Source organism: Macaca fascicularis, chromosome 2 (genome assembly GCF_037993035.2).
Source record: "Macaca fascicularis isolate 582-1 chromosome 2, T2T-MFA8v1.1".
NCBI lineage: Eukaryota > Metazoa > Chordata > Mammalia > Primates > Cercopithecidae > Macaca > Macaca fascicularis.
The window spans coordinates 167,890,034-167,909,903 of NC_088376.1; the positions used below are offsets into that span (position 1 = coordinate 167,890,034).

The 19,870-nt window shown below is 38.3% G+C and overlaps 1 pseudogene; it reads right to left on the reverse strand.

The window, feature by feature from the left end:
* Positions 1–1,424: 1,424 nt before the first annotated feature.
* Positions 1,425–3,231, reverse strand: LOC102146998 (eukaryotic translation initiation factor 4E type 2 pseudogene; annotated as a pseudogene).
* Between the last annotated feature and the right edge of the window lie 16,639 nt (positions 3,232–19,870).

Consider the following 19,870-nt stretch of genomic DNA (forward strand, 5'->3'; position numbering starts at 1 on the left):
GACACTGTTTTCTGATGCTTCTCTTTTTCTCAGATTTCCTTCTGGTTAGTGATTTGTCTATAAATATTTCTACCACTAATAAGTGTTTTTGGAATGCAAGTAAGTCAAGGTCACCATCTATTTGGTAGTAGATTGTTGTCAGAGACGATAGAGAGCTTAGTGAGGTTTGGATTCAGAAAGGTTCAAATTTGAGTCCTGGTTTCAAAAGTATTAGCTGGGTGACCTTGGCAACTTACTCAGAATTTCCTCACCTATTAAATGTGGATAATAATAGTATCTCTTTCAGAGGGATATTGTGCAGAATAAATCAGATTTCGAAAACATTTAGCAAAATAGCTAGTAGCCTTTACTCAGCAAAGACAGCTAGTAGTCTTGTCTTGGCTGTTTTATTAGGTTGCCTCTTTGGTCTATACTTTCGCAGTCGTCAAAAGAAAGGATTTAGGAAAGGAAACCAGAACAGAGAACTCTGCAAACAGAAGAACCAGCAGTATTGAAAGAGGGATTTCATTTAATGCTGCTTAAGAAAATACTTTTTTTTAATGAAAATACCCCATATCGCTGTAAAGGACTTTAAGAACAAGGAAAGGAGGATGGTAGTTTCAGGATAAGAAAAGCAACCTTTGAGATTTTGCAAGCTAATGTTGAAATTTGCATCAGTATCTTGATCTCTTAAAACGCTGTGTGGAAAAGAGGTTGAGTTAGATTTGGGGCAGCAAAAGGATAGGGTGGAACAGGAAAGACTCATAAAATGAGACTGTAGTAGAAGGAATATAAATATACTTAGATAAGGTAAGAAAAAGGAATTGTGAAAGCATCCTGGGTTCAGGCAGGGAAAGGATCAAGGTTAGGAGATCAGCTGGGCAGTTGATATAGTTCAAGACAATGGAGGATCCATTGCAATAACGAGTAGTAAGGATCAGGAAATACTTTAAGAATCTGAATCCCACTCTAAGGAGATGCGACAATAAGACATAGGATCATAAATGGGAATTACTGGCAAGGGGCTTATCTTCTAAGAAATGAATTCACCATTGCCACTGAGGCAAGGATTTCACACATTTCCTGTACAGGACTAGGACTGAAGCCAGAGTACTGCAAAGTACACAGCAGGACCGTGCGGGGAGATTTTAGGCCAGAAGGAGGAAACAGCACCCTGTTTGTGAAGGAGGCTCTTCACAGTATTTACAGGCTTTCATAATCCATATAACTTGAAACATACATTAAAAAAAATAGGGAAACATGAGTGCAGAATTTACAGAGATATTTTGGTACATGTGCCCAGAGGCATTTAAAAATACAGCCTTGGTTTTCAAAATCAAGAAAATAAACAGAATACATTAAAGATAAAGATGGTATCATATTGAAAACCTAGCTGATATATTTGTAATTTTTTTTCAAGATTACTCTAATGCCCCTTAGTTGCAGGTTTCATCAAATAGGAAGTATATTTTCAAGTAACTTCAGTTATTCTATGGAATTTAGAGCTAGAAAGTTCTACAGTCAAATACTGTGGAAATTTCAAATTTGTAAGGATGAAAAAGTCTTCTGAAAGGGATGTCTTGGTTTCTTGATACAGCAGAGCATCCATATGGCGGGCAGGGAGTGGGGAGCGGGTAGAAGCATGTAGACAATGTTAGGGTGTGGGAACAACTAAAGGAATATTGAGGGACCAAGTTTAATCAGTAAGGCCCATCAGTAGTTATAGAAATCATCTAGTAGTTTCCTAACTGTGATTTATACAGATCCCCAAAACTCTGGAGTCCAAGAAAGCTTAGTCAGAAGCCTCTATATTCATTTCAACCAAAGTGACTCTGCATTTCTTCTCTCTCTCTTTTTTTTTTTTTTTAAATTTAGTACCGTTTATTGAGCAATCTCAGCTGTTGTTGTAGCTGCTCTGTGTCAGCCTGTTCTTAAAACATAAAATGCTCTTTTAATGATCTTGTCCAGGACAGAAGGATCTTCCAGGTAGCACACCAACAGAACAAGAGACTCTAATGACACCAGCTTCAAGGATAGTGCCATCCGGAGAGGGAGAGGGTCATGGCACTTTCAGCCACACCTTCCAGAGGCTTTGAAAAGGAGCCCTTGGGGGCCCAGTATGCCTGGCATTTTGATGCTGTCAGTGTGAGTTTTGTATTTCACAATGGTGTTGGGAGATAGGTTAAGCACTCGCCAAAGTGTATTCCGGATTTGGGCTGTGGTTGCTTGGTCACTGGCAGTCTTTTCCATATTGAAATAATGTCCTCTTGAAAGTGAAGAGAGACCACAGCCCCACAGATCTCCTCCCCAACCATGAACTGTTCCCCTATCATGGCCAAATGAGATTCTCCCAGCAATGGGAGATCAAGCCCTTCGGCAGCCAAATAATCCTCTTGTCACCATTTTTATTTGCATTATCCTCCCACGTGGGTTTAATTCCTTCTTTGAAGAGATGGAAGTCACTGTGGCCTGTCAGATCCTTTGGACATATCATGTGGCTATAAAACCTCCAGAACTGCTCCACAGAGGCAAAGGCACCAATCTGTTTGATAATTCTGTTCATAACTCTGTGAGCTGGTGGGACAGCCAGAGGTTCTCCTGGAGTACCAGAAAGTGTAGTTGTACTGGAGGGGATGCTCTGCCTGTCCAGGGACAACAGCCTTCCTCTTGTTACTGCTCTTATTCTTGTCCCATTCTGTTTTTTTCTTTCTCAGTATCTTTCTGTGTGCTGCTTTCTTCATTCTGATCATGGTCCCCATTGTCATCATCTTTCAAAGCATCAAACTTGTTGTTCATCCTCTTGCCACTACTATCGCCACTGCCTCACTTCTGCTTTTCCTACGGGCTATAAATTGAGTTTCCATAGAACATTCTGTTTGAGACAAAGGACTCCAATATTTATGTCAGAAAAACCGAAAAGGATATTGAAATGGACAAAAATAGACTACTTGCCATTCTGTAAAGCACCTCTTTCCATTTATTTCATTCAGAGAAGTCCACACCTTTTATTGCCTTTAAGGTATTTTACAACTCTGTAAGTAATGCAAATGATTCTTGCCCATAGAAAAGCAAATGATTTTTACTTCTGGTAAAATGTTGCCTAATGGATATTGACCAGTTTGCATGTGTCCGTAAACTTACTTCTTATTACCTAGATATGTGTGGTGTTTAAATCATTTTGGGAACTGGTTGTCACATCTTACTGGTTTTCTCATTTATTAATTAGTTAAATAAAAGCCTTTTCCAAAAGAATGAAACCGCACACTTATCTCTTGCTATATACAAAAATCAAACCACAATGGTGTAGAGACTTAAATCTAAGACCTCAAACTATTAAACTACTAAAAGTAAACACTGGGGAAACTCTCTAGGATATTGCAGTGGGCAAAGATTTCTTGAGTAATACCCTATAATCACAGGCAACCAATGCAAAAGTGGACAAATGGGATCACATCAAGTTAAAAAGCTTCTGCACAGCAAATGAAACAATCAAAGTGAAGAGACAATCTACAGAATGGGGGAAATGGAAGTAAAGAGAAAAGTCACAGAATGGGAGAAAATATTTGCAAACTACCCATCTGACAAGGGATTAATAGCCAGAATATATAAGGACCTCAAACAACTCTATAGGAAAAACAACTAATAATCTGATTTAAAGGGGGCAAAAGACTTGAATAGACATTTGTCAAAAGAAGACAAACAAATGGCAAACAGGTACATGAAAATGTGTTCCATATCAGTGTTCATCAGAGAAATGCAAATTAAAACTACAATGAAGTATCATCTCACTCAAGTTAAAACGGTTTTTATCCGAAAGTCAGGCAATGACAAATGCTGGCGAGGATGTGGAGAAAAGTGAACACTTGTACATTGTTGGTGGGAATATAAATTAATACAGCCACTATGGAGAACAGTTTGGAGGTTCTACAGAAAATTATAAATAGAACTACTATAAGACCCAGCAATCTCACTCCTAGGTATGTACCCAAAAGAAAGAAAATCAGTATATCAAAGAGATATCTGCACTCCCACATTTATTGAAGGACTACTCACAATAGCCAAGATTTAGAAGCAATCTAAGTGTCTATCAACAGATGAATGTCTAAAGAAAACATGGTACATATGCACAATGGAGTACTATTTAGCCATCAAAAAGAATGAGATCCTGTCATTTGCAACAACATGGATGAAACTGCAGGTCTCTATGTTAAGTGAAATAAACCAGGCATAGAAAGACAAACGTTGCATGTTCTCATTTATTTGTGGTAGCTAAAAGTTAAAATAATTGAACTCATGGAGATAACAGGTAGAAAGATGGTTACCAGAGGCTGGGAAGGGTAGTGGGGGTGGGGAGATAGTGGGGATGCTTAATGGGTACAAAAAAATAGAAAGAGTGAATAAGACCTAGTATTTGCTGGCACAACAGGATGACTAGAGTCAAAAATAATTTAATTGTCCATTTAAAAATAATTATAAGTGTATAACTGGATTATTTATAACACAAAAGATAAACACTTGAGGGGATGAATACCCCATTTACCCTGATGTGATTATTATGTATTACATGCCTGTATCAAAATACCTTATGTACCCCATAAATATATACAACTACTATGTACCAACAAAAATTAAAAATTAAAGGCTGCCTCACAGCCCTTAGAACCAACCCTGCTGACTCTGTGATCTTGAATATCTATAGCCTTCAGAACTATGAGACAATAAATTTCTGCTGTTTATACCTCCTAGTTTGTGGTACTTTGTTACAGCAGCCTTATGAAACAAATATAATTCTGAGGCAGTTGCAGTTGTCCTCAAGGAGATGGGCCCATGTCTGTGTATCAGGTAAGATGGCTCTCTCTGCTAAGAGCCTAAATATTGAAGAGAATTAGGGGTTACAGGGCCAGCATGGAATCAGTAGCTAGACAGCAACGGCCAATTAGTGTCAATTCAATGGAAAAGAAAGGAGGATAATCAGATATTTTATTACGTATATCCAAAGCACATTAAAATAATAAGAGGGTTGACAACTGCTTCTAGGGTTCAGAATTATATTTCTGACAGTGAGAGGTCATTCAAGGTGGAATATGAGATAAGCCCTAAAAATCAGGCTCATCCAGCAGCCTTGTTCTCTTTAAGTCTAAAATGCTGTCAATAATGTGAGTTCCTGAAGTTTGAATGGTAATTCTCTGTGTACAAGAAAACAAAATTAAAATGCATGTTTTTTTTTAACTGTTCACTCTGAAAATGTGATCAAGTTTAGCTAAGTTTTCACGTGTAATGAAGAGTTACCATGTTTGCTCTCACAGAACCAATGTCCTTTATACACCCATATATGAGTCCTCCTCCCACACCTTTCAAACAGAGAGAAGAGACAATGGAATTATTGAAATTATAGATTTTTTAAAAAATCAAGCGTGTATAAAAGTCCATGACATACAAAGAGCATACAATGATTTCTAAAGCTAGAAAATATTAAAAATAAGACAGGAAGACTTCAGATTGAAGCAATGAAAAATGTATTCAATCATCAAAAGTGTATGTATCAAGAAAGTACAAGAACCCTTTTATACATGTGAATAAAATGAATTGGGAAATGTTCCATCAGATTGTTAGCCAGATTGACTACATTGAACTATTATATTGTTACGTGAAAACTTCAAACCATCCCCTGGTCATCCCAGAATCTTGCTTTCCCATAGCAGTTCTCTACTATCAATAAGATGTGGCTACAACTGCCTTACATCAACCATGGTTAGTAGCACTGTGAAGGCAGCCATAAGGAGCATGCTATTCTGCCTTGTAAGTGAATATGAGGTGACTTTCTTGACTGTCCATTGCCATAACTGTGATTGTCAAATCTGTGTCACAATTCTACTATGTGGCATTCTTTTTTCCTTAAAAAAAAAAAAAAAAAAAAAAAAAAAAAAAGAAGACACTCTAATGTTAACATCCTTTATCCATAGCTGAATAAATAATTGAGGTAGATATGTCTTTTGAAGGCAGGGGGACAAGTTTTTTCTCGGTATCTTTAAACATTCATAGTCCTATCCCCATCTTTAAAAAAATAATTAAACATATTTACTTGCCCATTTCTACCTCCTTTATCTTCCCTTACTCTTACTACTCAGTCAATAATGTTGTCAAAAGAGCATGAGACTGGGAATCAAAAACTCTAGATATAAGTCTAAACTCTTAAATTTTCTTGCTATTTGGAAGGCAAGTCTAAGAAAATTCTTTAACATTTTAGCATTCTTGCCTATGAAATGGAATGATTATCATCAACCCTGACTACCATACAAAGTTATTATGATAGGAGATTGCCAGAAAAAATGCCTGATTGGACTTCAGTTAGAAAACCAAATGTATGATTGAGACATTAAATGTTTTACAATCCTGCCTGAGAGGAGTCTGTGAACAGGAGATAGGTGAACTGAACCTAATCTAAAAGGATCAGAAGCAGTCCAGGTAAGATTATAATGAGCAGAAAGTGCTGTCAGATTTTGAAATGTTAACATTTATGAGAATAAGATTGTGAGAATAAGATTGTAAGAATAAGATTATCTGAGGATAGTTTGAGGAGCATGCCATTTGCTCAGAACAAATAAAAGCTTTTGCCTGTGCCCCTGTCCCTTTCTATTTCCCCAAGTCTCTCCTATTGAGCCAAACTCTATAGCTCTCTCTGATAATTTCAGACAAAATGACCTAACCTTTTCCCAACTGCCCAGAGCACAAACAATCTGTATCATTTATATAGTCCCCTAATTAACAGGTAATCGCATACTGTCTTGATTTCTATGCATTTTTATGTGTTAATATTCAACGGCTTCTTAAAGGTGATTTATTCAAATCCATAGAGATAGGCACAGTGTTAGACATGTTAAGTGTTATTTCATCCATCTGCCTTTGCAGCTTATCCTACAATCCTTTCAGATTTACGCTCTTTCCTAAAGGTAGTCTTGTATTTTCTAAGAAAAGTCAATTTTCAGCCAGGCACAGTGGCTCACACCTGTAATCCCAGCACTTTGGGAACCCAAGGTGGGCAGATCACAAGGTCAGGAGTTCGAGACCAGACTGACCAACATGGTGAAACACCATCTCTACTAAAAATACAAAAATTAGCCAGGCATGGTGGCATGTGCCTGTAATCCCAGCTACTCAGGAGGCTGAGGCAGGAGAATCGCTTGAACCCAGGAGGTGGAGGTTACAGTGAACCGAGATTGCGCCATTGCACTCCAGCCTGGGCAACAGATTGAGACTCTGTCTTAAAAAAAAAAAAAAAAAAGTCAGTTTTCTAAAATTTTCTTCTGAATGTTACTAAATTATTTTCAAAGGTATGCCTGTCTTTTCTTTTAAGACTTCAAAGTATTGTCATTTCCTTTGTGCTGAATATTCCTTCAGAGTCACCATGTTGCCTCCCACTTCCTGTACTCAAGCACTGGCTGAATCCTCTTCTCAAATATACAACTGATTTGGGTTGATGTCTGCAACTGTTTTACTTGGATTTCTATGAACTTCTACTGTGCTAAAATGGCCCATTCCCGGCTTTCTGACACTCTGAACAGATGGAGTTCATATACACTATAGCCAGCACTCTACTCACACTGCCTCTTTTCTCAACCACATTTCACTTGTAGAGACTACACGTACAATTCCCATTCCCACCTCCTCATTACTTCCACCTTCTTTTCTTGTGTTACAAGTTTTTAACCAGGTATAAGTGGAAGCTGAACAACAAGAACACATGGACACAGGGAGAGAAACAATACACACTGGGGCCTGTATGGGGTGGGGTGCGGAGGGAGAGCATTAGGAAAAATAGCTCATGCATGCTGGGCTTAATACCTAGGTGATGGGTTGATAGGTTCAGGAAACTACCATGACACACGTTTACCTCTTTAACAAACCTGCACATCCTGCACATGTACCCCAGAACTTAAAAATAAAAATTAGAAAAAAAGAGAGAAGTCTTCACAACAATGTGAATATACTTAACGCTACTAAAATGTACACTTAAAAGTGTTTGAGATGGTAAATTTACGTGTTTTAAATGACAATTTTTAAAAAAAAAATTTTTCAAAAAGAGACTGGTATTGATTGGGAAAAAGGAAAGAGAAAAGAGAAGACAGAATGATGGCTACCATAAAAAAGCAACAAATAGGTGTTGAAGGGGTCACCCAATTTTTTATCTGAAACAGAGCTAGCTTTTATGAATCAAGGGACAGACCATGAGAACTGAAAGTAAAGAAAAGGAAGATCTTCCTGGCCGGGCACGGTGGCTCATGCCTGTAATCCCAGCACTTTGAGAGGCCGAGGCGGGCAGATCACGAGGTCAGGAGATCGAGACCATCCTGGCTGACATGGTGAAACCCCGTCTCTACTAAAAATACAAAAAAATTAGCCGGGCATGGTGGCGGGCGCCTGTAGTCCCAGCTACTTGGGAGGCTGAGGCAGGAGAATGGAGTGAACCTGGGAGGTGGACCTTGCAGTGAGCTGAGATCGCGCCACTGCACTCCAGCCTGGGCGACAGAGCGAGACTCTGTCTCAAAAAAAAAAAAAGAAAAAATAATAAAAAAGAGAAAGAACTGGGTATATATGTAAAACGGTATATAAGCATTCAATCTAGATGACCAAACTCCAACCATTCCAAAAGGACCTTCAAAATGCTTTGTCAGCCATGTGCCTTGTCCTTATAGGGATGCATTAAAGCTAAAACTGTCTACATCTCAATGATTTGGGCCTATTCAGTCATTGACCTTTAGTTTTTTTTGTATTGGCAGTGACATTAAGGATTCTTCAAGATATTCACTTGAGGCTACCTGTGTTATTAGAAACCATCACAGTCAGAAAATTAGAATTCATTAACAGGAAGATAATGTGCTTGCTACTATGATATATGGGACTATATTTATCCTGTACAGTGTAACATATCTGTTTCATCAGTGCAGGAACAGGATGATCTTTCATCCGGATGAAATAGCCTTGAAAGCTTCGTCACCGCAGTGCAGCAAGAAGCTACTAAAATGGTTCTTCCTAGCCTCTTTCTGCTGATTAAAAAAAAAAAAAAAAAAAAAAAAAAAGACCGCACCACCTCCCAAGGGCTTCAATGCAGTTGCTATGGCAACACTATATCTGAGTCAGAACTATTAACAATCACCATGGCAACAAGTGTCTCACTTGCCATTTCCAGAAACTCATTGCGTTTGGACTAGAATCATCACACCATGAAAAAAGAGGTGGAGTTTTCCTCTCACTAGGAAACAGAAATACTTTCTCGAAATAACTTATCCCAAAAATGTTCTAAATAAAATTAAATTAAAGGACTTCTAAAGGAATCATGCTGTCATAAGTTGATTAATCCTTTTTCCTGAAATATTAAGTTTGATGAAAAAAATGACAAAATGTTAATTGATATGGTAGATTTATTTTTTCCCAATATGATAAAATCTTTGGTATGAATAACATTATCTCCTATTTTATAAATTCCAATAACTGTATGTTTTATGTGTCTTGCCTGGCCCTTTTTTTTCCTCTGCTTAATTTTCCTTCTTTCACTCTGTCAGACACCGTCCTGAATATTTAGCAGAATAGAATTCTTTAGAGATTTGCGAATCACACTTGTCAAGTTAGATGCAACGAAAAGCATCACACATATTTCTGGAATTGTACTAATAATGGGGTGTGTGGTGCTCTGTGGGAAGTAGTCATGGTGGAGCTTGAGGGCCCGTTTTATTTCCCTTCTTCCTTAAATACAAGATGGTAGAAATGGACAGTGTCGATTTTCATCCAGATTGTGACTTCCCCAAAGGACTGTACACTGGAGCAGAATTAAGACACCGCACCACCAGTCTCTAAGACCTACCGGCTCATCTTTGCTCTTGTGTCATCCTCCCTCCCTAGGTGTTCCAAAGCACCTCTGCACCCCTTGATTCTAGCGCCCTCATCATACCATGTCTTGTCACACAGTGACATTTTCTTGGGATTTTTCTCCTGGATCAGAGTTTCTAGGACCAAGTAAGTTTGCCTAATAGTTTTCAGAATAGGTTCTCACATGCATTGACAATAAAAAGGTGCAAAAAGAAAACAAACCTTCAGGGAACAAAAGCCAAATTAAATCAAACTACAGATTTATCTCTTTTGCTTTTCTTAGTATCTTGTTAGTGAAAACCAAGATTCTGTGTTCTTTAATGTCCTTTCTTCTGCCAGAGCTCACCCCTAGCAGCATGAAGGCAGGCTCCAGAACAAGCAAACTTCAGTGCAGAGAACGCCACTTCAGCAGTAATGGGAAAAGGGAAACATAGATGACCTTTCATTTCACTGTGAACCTAGGTTATTGGACTCTCCCTGTCTAGTATTTATTTCAAATAGAAGTAGGTGATGGGGAGAAGTGGACACAAGTAATGTGTCTCACTGATCCAGTGTAAAAAGAAGTCCTTACAGAAAGGCTCTCCAACTTGCTATTGAGAGATAAAAATGATTCCAATGTCAGGATGATATTATACAGAGATCTGGGGGCTCTCCTGTAGGCCAAGGCAAACAGTCATTCAGAAAAAAAGAAAACATGGGAGGGGTCTCATTTTATAAAGAACCCAAGTCTGAGTCTCCCACAGTGCTGCCCTGTCCCTGAACTACCCAAGAAAATGTGAACTACATTTTCTCCAGAAGCTGGAAGTGACATTGAAATGCTCACTTTTACAAAGTTTTCTCTGAAATTCTATAATTTATCTACAAGCTGCTTACTTGTTGACTTTTCAGTAAATGTTTTTCCATGTCTTGAATGAAATCAAACTGATGGATTTCATTTTTCCAGAGGTCCCTCTGGGGAGAAGAAAAACGGGGGGCTTCATGACATGATGTGGATAGTCCAGGTAAAGTGTATACCTACTTAGTAACCAGTGTAAAGCACTTCAGCTGAGACCCTCATGCTCTGATGGGCATTTGCCATGGCTATTTGTGTACCAAACTGTAAGTAAATAGCAGCAGCATTAGGTTTGGATTCAAATCCTTCTCCCTCCCTTTACTAGCTGTGAGACAATAAGTAAGTGACTTGATCACACTGTACCAGATATTTTCATCTGTGAGATAGCACTAACAATAATCCTTAGTTCATAGACTTATTTTGATGATTACATCAACTAGTACATATGAAGCACCTAGAACAGTGCCTGACACTCAAAAAACACTATTGTTACATTACTGTTGGATTCAATTTGGCTATATGCTTCTTACTTGCAACTCAGAAAGATATAAAAATTTTTTTGTTTTAATGATTGCGTGTTAATTTTATACGTTCATCTCTTCACTCATTTGGCAAACATTTAACTCTGAAAAGCAGAGACAAGGCATAGTCCTTGCCTTGTAGCAGTTATAATTTACTAATGTTAAAAGGACTAGCAAAGAAGGGAAAGCATTGCAAATGATATTTCAGTTTGAAAACCAAAAAAGGGATTTTTCTCAAATGGGTTCAGTGACCAGGCATTTATTTTCTAGTGTGATCTGCTCTCCTTCTCTAACACCACTTTTAATAGGTAAATATACCCAGAGGCTTTTGTATTCCATTTGTGAAGCAATAGTATAGATTGTCCCAATACTGCCATTAAAATTGCCTAGTATAAAGTGTGTGTTACTCTTGGCTATAAAAATAAAAGTTCCCTATAGACTGGAACTCGGCAAACATTGTTTGATTAAGTTGGGCTTTTTATTTTATGCTCAGAGGAAGGCAACATGCCCTAGTGAATCAAGCTGTTTTGAAGCTGGATGAGACTTCCCATTCCAACTCTGACTTTAAGAGATATATGTGGAAGTTTCGTTGGTTTCTCCCCATTTGAAAACAAAGGAGAGTAGTTTGTCTCCTATATTTTATTATGATGAAGGTAGTAAAAGGTTTAAATGTTATCATGAACCCTACCTTTTTCATTTTTTGCTTTTATTTTATTTTTTATTTCCAACTTTTAAGTGCATGTGCAGGGTGTGCAGGTTTGTTACATAGAAAAATGTGTGTTATGATGGTATGCTGCACAGATCATCCCATCACCTAGGTATTAAGCCCAGCATCCATTAGGTATTCTTCCTAATCCTCTCCTTCCTCCCACACCCCTGACAGTTCCCAGTGTGTGTTGCTCCCCCTCGTGTGTCCATGTGTTTGCATCATGTAGCTCCCACTTTTAAGTGAGAATATGCTGTGTTTGGTTTGCTGTTTCTGCATTAGTTTGCTGAGGATAATGGCCTCCAGCTCCATGTTCCTGCAAAGAACATGATCTCCTTCCTTTTTATGGCTGTATAATATTCCATGGTGTATTTGTACCACATTTTTTTTATCCAGTCTGTCATTGATGGGCATTTAGGTTGATACCATGTCTTTGCTATTGTGAATAGTGCTGCAATGAACCATACATGTGCATGTGTCTTTATAATAGAATGATATATATTTCTTTGCATATATACCTAGTAATGGGATTTCTGGGTCAAATGGTATTTCTGTCTCTAGGTCTTTGAGAAATCACCACACTGTCTTCCACAATGATTGAACTAATATATACTTCCACTAACAGGGTGAAGGCTTTCCTTGTTCTCCACAACCTTGCCAGCATCTGGAATTTTTTGACTTTTTAATAATTGCCCTTCTGACTTGTGTGACATGGTATCTCACACTGGTTTTATTTCTCTAATGATCAGTAATGTTGAGCTTTTCTCATATATTTCTTGGCCATATGTATGTCTTCTTTTGAGAAATGTCTGTTCATGTCCTTTGTCCACTTTTTAATGTTTTTTTCTTGTAAATGCATTTAAGTTCCTTATAGATGTTGGATATTAGATCTTTGTCAGATGCATAGATTGCAAAAACTTTCTCCCATTCTATATGTTGTCTTTTTACTCTGTTGATAGTTTCTTTTGCTGTGCAGAAGCTTTTTAGTTTAATTAGATCCCATTTGTCAACTTTTACTTTTGTTGCATTTGCTTTCAGCATCTTCATGAAATCTTTGCCATGCCTATGTCCTGAATGGTACTGCCTGGATTTTCTTCCAGTGTTTTTACAGTTTTGGGTTTTAAATTTAAGTCTTTGATCTACCTTGAGTTAATTTTTGTATACAGTGTCAGGGAGGGGTCCAGTTTCAGTTTTCTGTGAATGGCTAGCCAGTTCTCCCAGCATCATTTATTAAACAAGGAATCTTTCCCCATTGCTTTTGTCAGGTTTGTTGAAAATCAGATGGTTGTAGGTGTATAGTCTTATTTCTGGGTTCTCTATTCTGAATCCTAATTCTTTCTCATGCTGTCTCAGAATGTTAACCTGGAAAAATACTGGTTTTACTGCTTTCTTATTCCACAGAATAAAAGCAAGCAAATATAATTAATTTAGCTGATTTAGCCACGTGCAAATAGATCTAGTAAATATCAGAGATTAGACTTTTCAGCAAGTGGCCCTTCTAAAAGGATTCAGACATGCTTGGCCACAAGAAAGAACAAGTGAATAGAGAGGAGTGCTCCTCCCCTGAGCTCCAGTTCAAACATTTTGTTTTGTTATTTGTATATCACTATCAATTTTTCACAAATTTCCTCCTCACGGCAATTTACAACTTTAGGAAGGAAATTGCTTTGTGATACACTTGACTTCCATTGCTGCTTTCAAGGAAACTAATAGAAAACAGCACACAGATGTTTCTCTTCTCTTTGCCACTTGCCTGCATGCGCGCGCACACACACACACACACACCCCCGCCTATGGCTAAAGTCAGCCCAAGTCCTCTTTGGCAGAGGCCATCCTGGATAAAATCAGCTGGACCACTGGCCTTAAGAAGCAGTGACACCATCTAGGTCTACCCTGAGCTGTGAAATCAGCTAGTTACTGAAAGTGAAGAGTAAAGAGTAATTCTCAAAGAAAACAATTCTATTTTCTCTACAAAGTCTTCTCATCCATCTTCTTTTTTTTTTTTTTTTTTTTTTTTTTTTTTTTTTTAAGAGGGTGTCTCGCTCTGTTGCTGAGGCAAGGGTACAGTGGCACAATCTTGGCTTACTACAGCCTCAACTTCCTGTGCTCAAGTGATCTCCCCACCTCAGCCTCCTAGGTAGCTGGGAGATAGCACTGTGACCTATCCACAGGCACGTTCCACCATACCAGGAAATTTTTTGTAGAGATGGGTCTTGCTATGTTGCCCAGGCTGGTACCGAACTCCTAGGCTCAAGTGACCCTCTCACCTTGGCCTCCCAAAGTGCTGGATTACAGGCATGAGCCACCACATCCAGCCCCTATCTTCTTTCTCATAGAACTTTCTAGTTAGTCTGGCAATCTCTTCAAAGAAGTTATGTGCTTCTGTAGGCAGAAACAGTACATTATGTTTGATTCCCTATAGCAGCTAAGACAAAAAATTTGTAAACCTAATTAAGAAATATTTTGATATTAGAGTTCTGGAAAGACAAAAAAAATTTAAAAACACAATTACTTTTGCACCAGCCTAACTCCCTGGTTGCTGCTTGGATATTGACAAGGAAAACCATTCTCCCTGGGCACAGTAGGTGCAGTTTGCTTTGCAAACTTCCCTGATTATAGATTACATTTTGGCTATACATTAAATCAAGATTCCATTAGTGAGTTTATCTTATGTATTGGACCTTGTTTAGGCCAAAAAGTACAGATGGTTCAACTCCATCCTAATTAATCAAACTGTGAGAAGATGAAGTAGAGAAAGACCTAGAAACATGGGCAGAAACTATTTTGAGATCTTAAGATTACCCATATGACTTACACAGTCTGAATATTATAATTCTATATTCCAATTGACCTTCTTACCACCAAAGATCTACCCCAAACATGGTGGTTTCTCTGACCCTCTGCTCTGGTGATAAGTAGTTATTTGCAGCATTTTAGGTAGAAGTTAAAAACTGTATTAATTAAGGTTCTTTGGTTGCTAGCAACAGAAGCAAGCCTACTTAATTTGAGCAAGAATCATATTATTAGGAAGCTACGGGACAATGTACATGATCATAGAGAAGACTGAAGAAACCATCAAAAACCAGGTAGCTTCCAAAGTCTCAGCAGTATCTCCATGGACATCCTCTTCTAGAATGATTGGACTCTGCCTTTTGTTTTGTTTGTTTTTTAGGAGAGTGATTAGCTAAGTTTAGGGCACATGCTCATTGCTTGCCTGTCATGGAGCAGTAAGAAAGATAATCTGACGGAAAGAAACTCAGGGAAGCCCATACTTCCAAAGAGATGAGACAGGTACCTGAATTTGCCAAAACCAAGACTGTACTCAATGCAGGGAGAAGATCCACTCCCTCCTACCCACAAAATAGCAAAAAGCTTCAAGAAATTTGGAAAAGGATATTGAGTGCCTACAAAAAATAAATATTTACTACCACCATCACTCTCCTTTACCTTCTGCTATAGAGGCATTATTGATTTATTCTCTCCAAGTCTGTTAACCCTTAATTTTAAAAGTGGGGAAATTATGTGTGTCTGCTGTTTAGAATCTTGCTAACAAACTTATCCCATCAGTTAGCCTAATTTTCCCAGGATATTGCACCCATAAAAGTTTCTAAAATAAAATTTCTGCCTATTCTTCTCTGTCTCTGTGCAGCACAGCATGTAAAATCCAGGTACTCAGTTTAGCAACATTTTGCAACATTGATACTATCCCCACCTGATTTGCTAAGAAGATGAATATAAGCAAAATGACATTGGTGGCTTTTCATATTTTCCCAGCTTAACAAAGGAAGGATTCTGTAAAATTAACATACATTTGGATTGGAATAAGGAGCTAAAGCAACTGTCTGTGCAAGGTTTATAATGTCTGAACTCCCACCAAGCTGCTATCATCTCTCCATATGTCTCCTGGTCATTGGGAGCCAAATTTAGGATTTATAAAAACTCAGGGCAATGCCTTTTCTGGTCATGGTACCTGTAAGTGAGCAAATGATTAAGATGACCTACTACTTACTAAATCAACATGTTTAGTAGCTGTCATCCAGAAAACATGCCAGAGCCAAGATAGTACTTGTGTTCATACAAGGCCTTAAAAGAAAGATTCTGCATGTCCATGTTCTGCTATTCCTCTCCAATATTTACACATTATACTATGACAACATAATGTATATTTACTCTGATTACTAGGTCATTTTCACTTCCCAGCTATTTGGCTGATAATTGCTATTCACTGTGTTCCTAAATGCTAAATGACGAACACGCTGGTGCTGATGGAAGCTGTATGTGCCATTTTAGCACTGTGCCAGGAAAAGAAGCTGGGCATAGGGTGCCAACTGCAAAGCCTTACAGTGTACTGACCAAAGCATAGGCCCTCATTTATCCATTCAACACTTCAGAAGTTGTAGCTGCAGTTATCTATTTAAATCATTGAAATAATAATTTTTGTGATTTATTATACTGTTGGTGAGCCAACAAAGTCCAAAAAATACTGAATTATCTATGTTTTAATTGCTCCCCTACAATGAATATGGAATCCTGATCATTGCCCACTCCTTCTTCTTGGTTTTAAATTTATAAGCCAAAAATGTGGTTATCATTCATGTTGGTTTTAAATTACTTCAGATGTCTGTACCAGCTATAGGAACACACTGCTACCCTTTAGGATATGGCATTTCCTGCCCAGTAAAAACCCTTTGAAAAACTATGCCTCCTAAACTCCAATTTTAGATGCATCCTATCTGCAACTTTCAGGCCTAAGCAAAAAAAGGAAGAACATAAAAGCTGAGGATATCATGCCTGGCTTTGTTTCCTGAGGTTTGAGGTGAAGATCAGTAAGAGCGCTGGCATTACCTAATGAGTTTCATCCGTTCCGGTTTCAGGAGAATGTAAGTTCAGACATAGGTTTGCAGAGTCATGTGGAATAAAGAAGTCAGAGACTAAGGAGTTGAAGCAGAGAGATGAAATCAGGTTCTCTGTTAATAAGGCTCTATGCTCACTTGGTTTGCTATAGCCTTAATTTCCATTCAGAGTGTTTTACGGACAAGAGGACCAGCACATAAAGGCAGGCAGGAGAGAGGGGACCACAGCCAGGCTTGGTGTTCTGAAAGTTTGTTCAAAGTAGGCTACAGAATGAAAAATTAGACCCAGAGCTTGTCCCAGGGGTTTATAATTTAAATTAGGCAATCACTGCTGGGAGTTAATTACAGGTGTCCCATCAAAACCTACAGCAAAGTTTGGGAGTTTCTGATTACGGATATAGAGACACCTTGGAAGCAAGGAAAATATAAAATTTTTTAAAGGCACAAGAGAAATGAGAGACAGTAAATAATTGTTTTAAAAGAATGTGACGAATTCAAGAATAAGTGTTATGTTACCCATATATTTCGAAAAGTTAAAAAACAAGGAGTGCCACTACTAGTGACAACAACAACAAAAGCTATTGTATAGCACCATTTTTTACAACTTCCTCATTTTGCCCATGCTTTCCACTTTCAAGTTAATTCTTTCCACAGGATTGTCCTATTTTGACATACAGATTACAATTACAAGATAGCAACCACCACCATTCACTCTGTCTTGGACTCCAAATATTTCTGGTGAGTTTGAGTTTAACCCTTTGTTCATCTTTCTTGTTATTGGTTTGTCAGTTTAAAACATCGTGGAAAGATAACTGGGCTTGAGTAAGTACACAGGATTTCCACTCTTTTCTTAAAAACTAAGCGCGACATTAACCCCCTTGGGCCTTAGCATCTTCATTTGTAGGATAACATCCACCATACCTAGTTTAGGATTATTTCAGGAATCAAAATAGATGAATATCAAATATATTTTTGCCAAGCATAGATTCAATGGGAGTTGATACTTTTTAATATATTTTTCTGATGTTATACAATTTGGACTGGCAGCTGTAAGTCATGGCTAAAAAGCCCAATTCCTCATATCTGTGTAGCTGTTTGCTTGAGACAACTTCCCTCCACTAAGGTGCCAGCACCTCCCACATTCTTCTCTTGATTTATGATTTCCTAAATCTAGAAAATACATGGGAAATCGCTGAGTATATTCCCAGCATATACTGCTACCAAGATTCTTTCTATCTTCCTATAAGGATTACATTTTCCAAGATGGAATGTGCCACATTAGTCTATAGACACAAATACTTCCTATTCTGAAGTTTCATTGATTTCTCGATGCTATCTCAGAATGGCTGTGGAAGGACTGCTAAGAAATTGTGACGTCAATCAAAACACTACAAAAAGCAGCATGCTGTCATGGATAAAATACCTTTGATGTATGGCAGGCACAGATTCTGGTAATTGATAAGTATTTTTCTTCAGGACTTCTCTTGTCTGGTTCAGCCATCATGCTGTTCGTTGGTTGGTTGGTTGGTTGGTTGGTTGGTTGGTTTTTCTCAATCTGGCTCCATCTGCATTATAAGTCATAGAGAGTGTTCCCAGACATAAGCATTAGTTTATTAGTCTCAGTGTGTGTTTGTGTCTTCGTCCTTTCCTGTGCACTCAGTATTTTATCATCAAATTAGGAGATGTGATATTTTAATTAACAAGCAAAAGTCTTGCATATTGACCCAGAAGTGTATTTTATCCATTGATTTTCATTCTAACATAATTGGACCTGTAATGCCACAGCCTCTTTGTCCATGAACATCCTACATGATACCTGGACAGTATAGCTAAAGACACACTTGGAGTGGTAGATAAAAGAGTAGAGCAAACATGGGATTCTTAGCAACTGCCCAAAAACCCCTAATGCAGCAACCTGTGCTAAACTCCTGGCTCATATTGCAGAATGAGCCAGTCAGGGTGCCCTCTGACTGTAATACCTGGCTCCATTTTTCACATGTATCTCATCTACCAGATTTTCTGGTCTGAAAGAGGAATTTCAGAGTAATAAAAGCAGTGAATGGTGAAAGGCCTAATAATTATGGAGAAGACAGGATGGATGGTGGCAGAGAGCCAGCACAGGATGAGCCCTTGTGAGCACTTCTATCTTTCCTTGAGTAGCGGAAAGAGTTCAATCGCATTCATCAAAGATTAAAGTGCTTTGAGCTGCCCCTCCAGAGCACTTGGAAAGAGTCGTTGCCTTCTTCTCTCTCATCTAGAAACAGATTAAGTTTTTCCATCCATCTATTAATTTTCTACATCTGGTACAGTTTTTACAACTTTCCACCAGAGTTTCCTCTTCAAAAAGCATTGGTCATTCTGAGACAACCATTTCTCTTTCTCTGAAGAAGCTTTGGGAGGCTTTAGGGTGAGAAAGAGGAGAGGATAGAGTCCATGTGTGAAAAATGTGAAGATAAGTTTTGTTTTCATAATCCCTATTTCCTGTTCATATATCTGTAGAACTGTTCTGAAAATTAAATAGAATGAGTTGTGGGAGCAAACCTGAGTCATTCAACCCTGAGAGAAAGTGTGAGTCTGGATCAAGTTCAACTCAATTCAACAAGTATTGATTGACTGCCCATGATGTGCTATCACAGGGTTATCAGGCTGAAAAGCAGAAAACCTACAGAGAGGAAACTGATAAAGCCTTTTTTGTCTGTTGTACTTGGTGTTATCTGTTATACCTGAATCTTGACTAACAACTTAACTCATGAATTAGAGGAAGTTTTTGTGAGTTTTACTTTACAGTATGCATTCCCCCATCCCTTCTAATAGGATACTGCTTTTCCTCAAGAAACATCCCCTCACGTTCCATCCATGACATCCAGATAAAATGGATTCCATCTCCAGTAGGAAGGTGTGTACCCAGGCTAAGGTGATCAATGTAACATCCTCCTCTCGCTACAGTGAATGGTTCCAGGAAGAGCACATAATGATACTAGAGTTGATCTAAGCTAATCCTGAGAATACATTCCAGAGTCACCACAGGAGAGACACGCAGTCTATGCTCGAGTTTCTGAAAGTATAGATTAAGGGCCTGAAGCTGCTGGCAACCATATTGACACCAAAAGGAAGA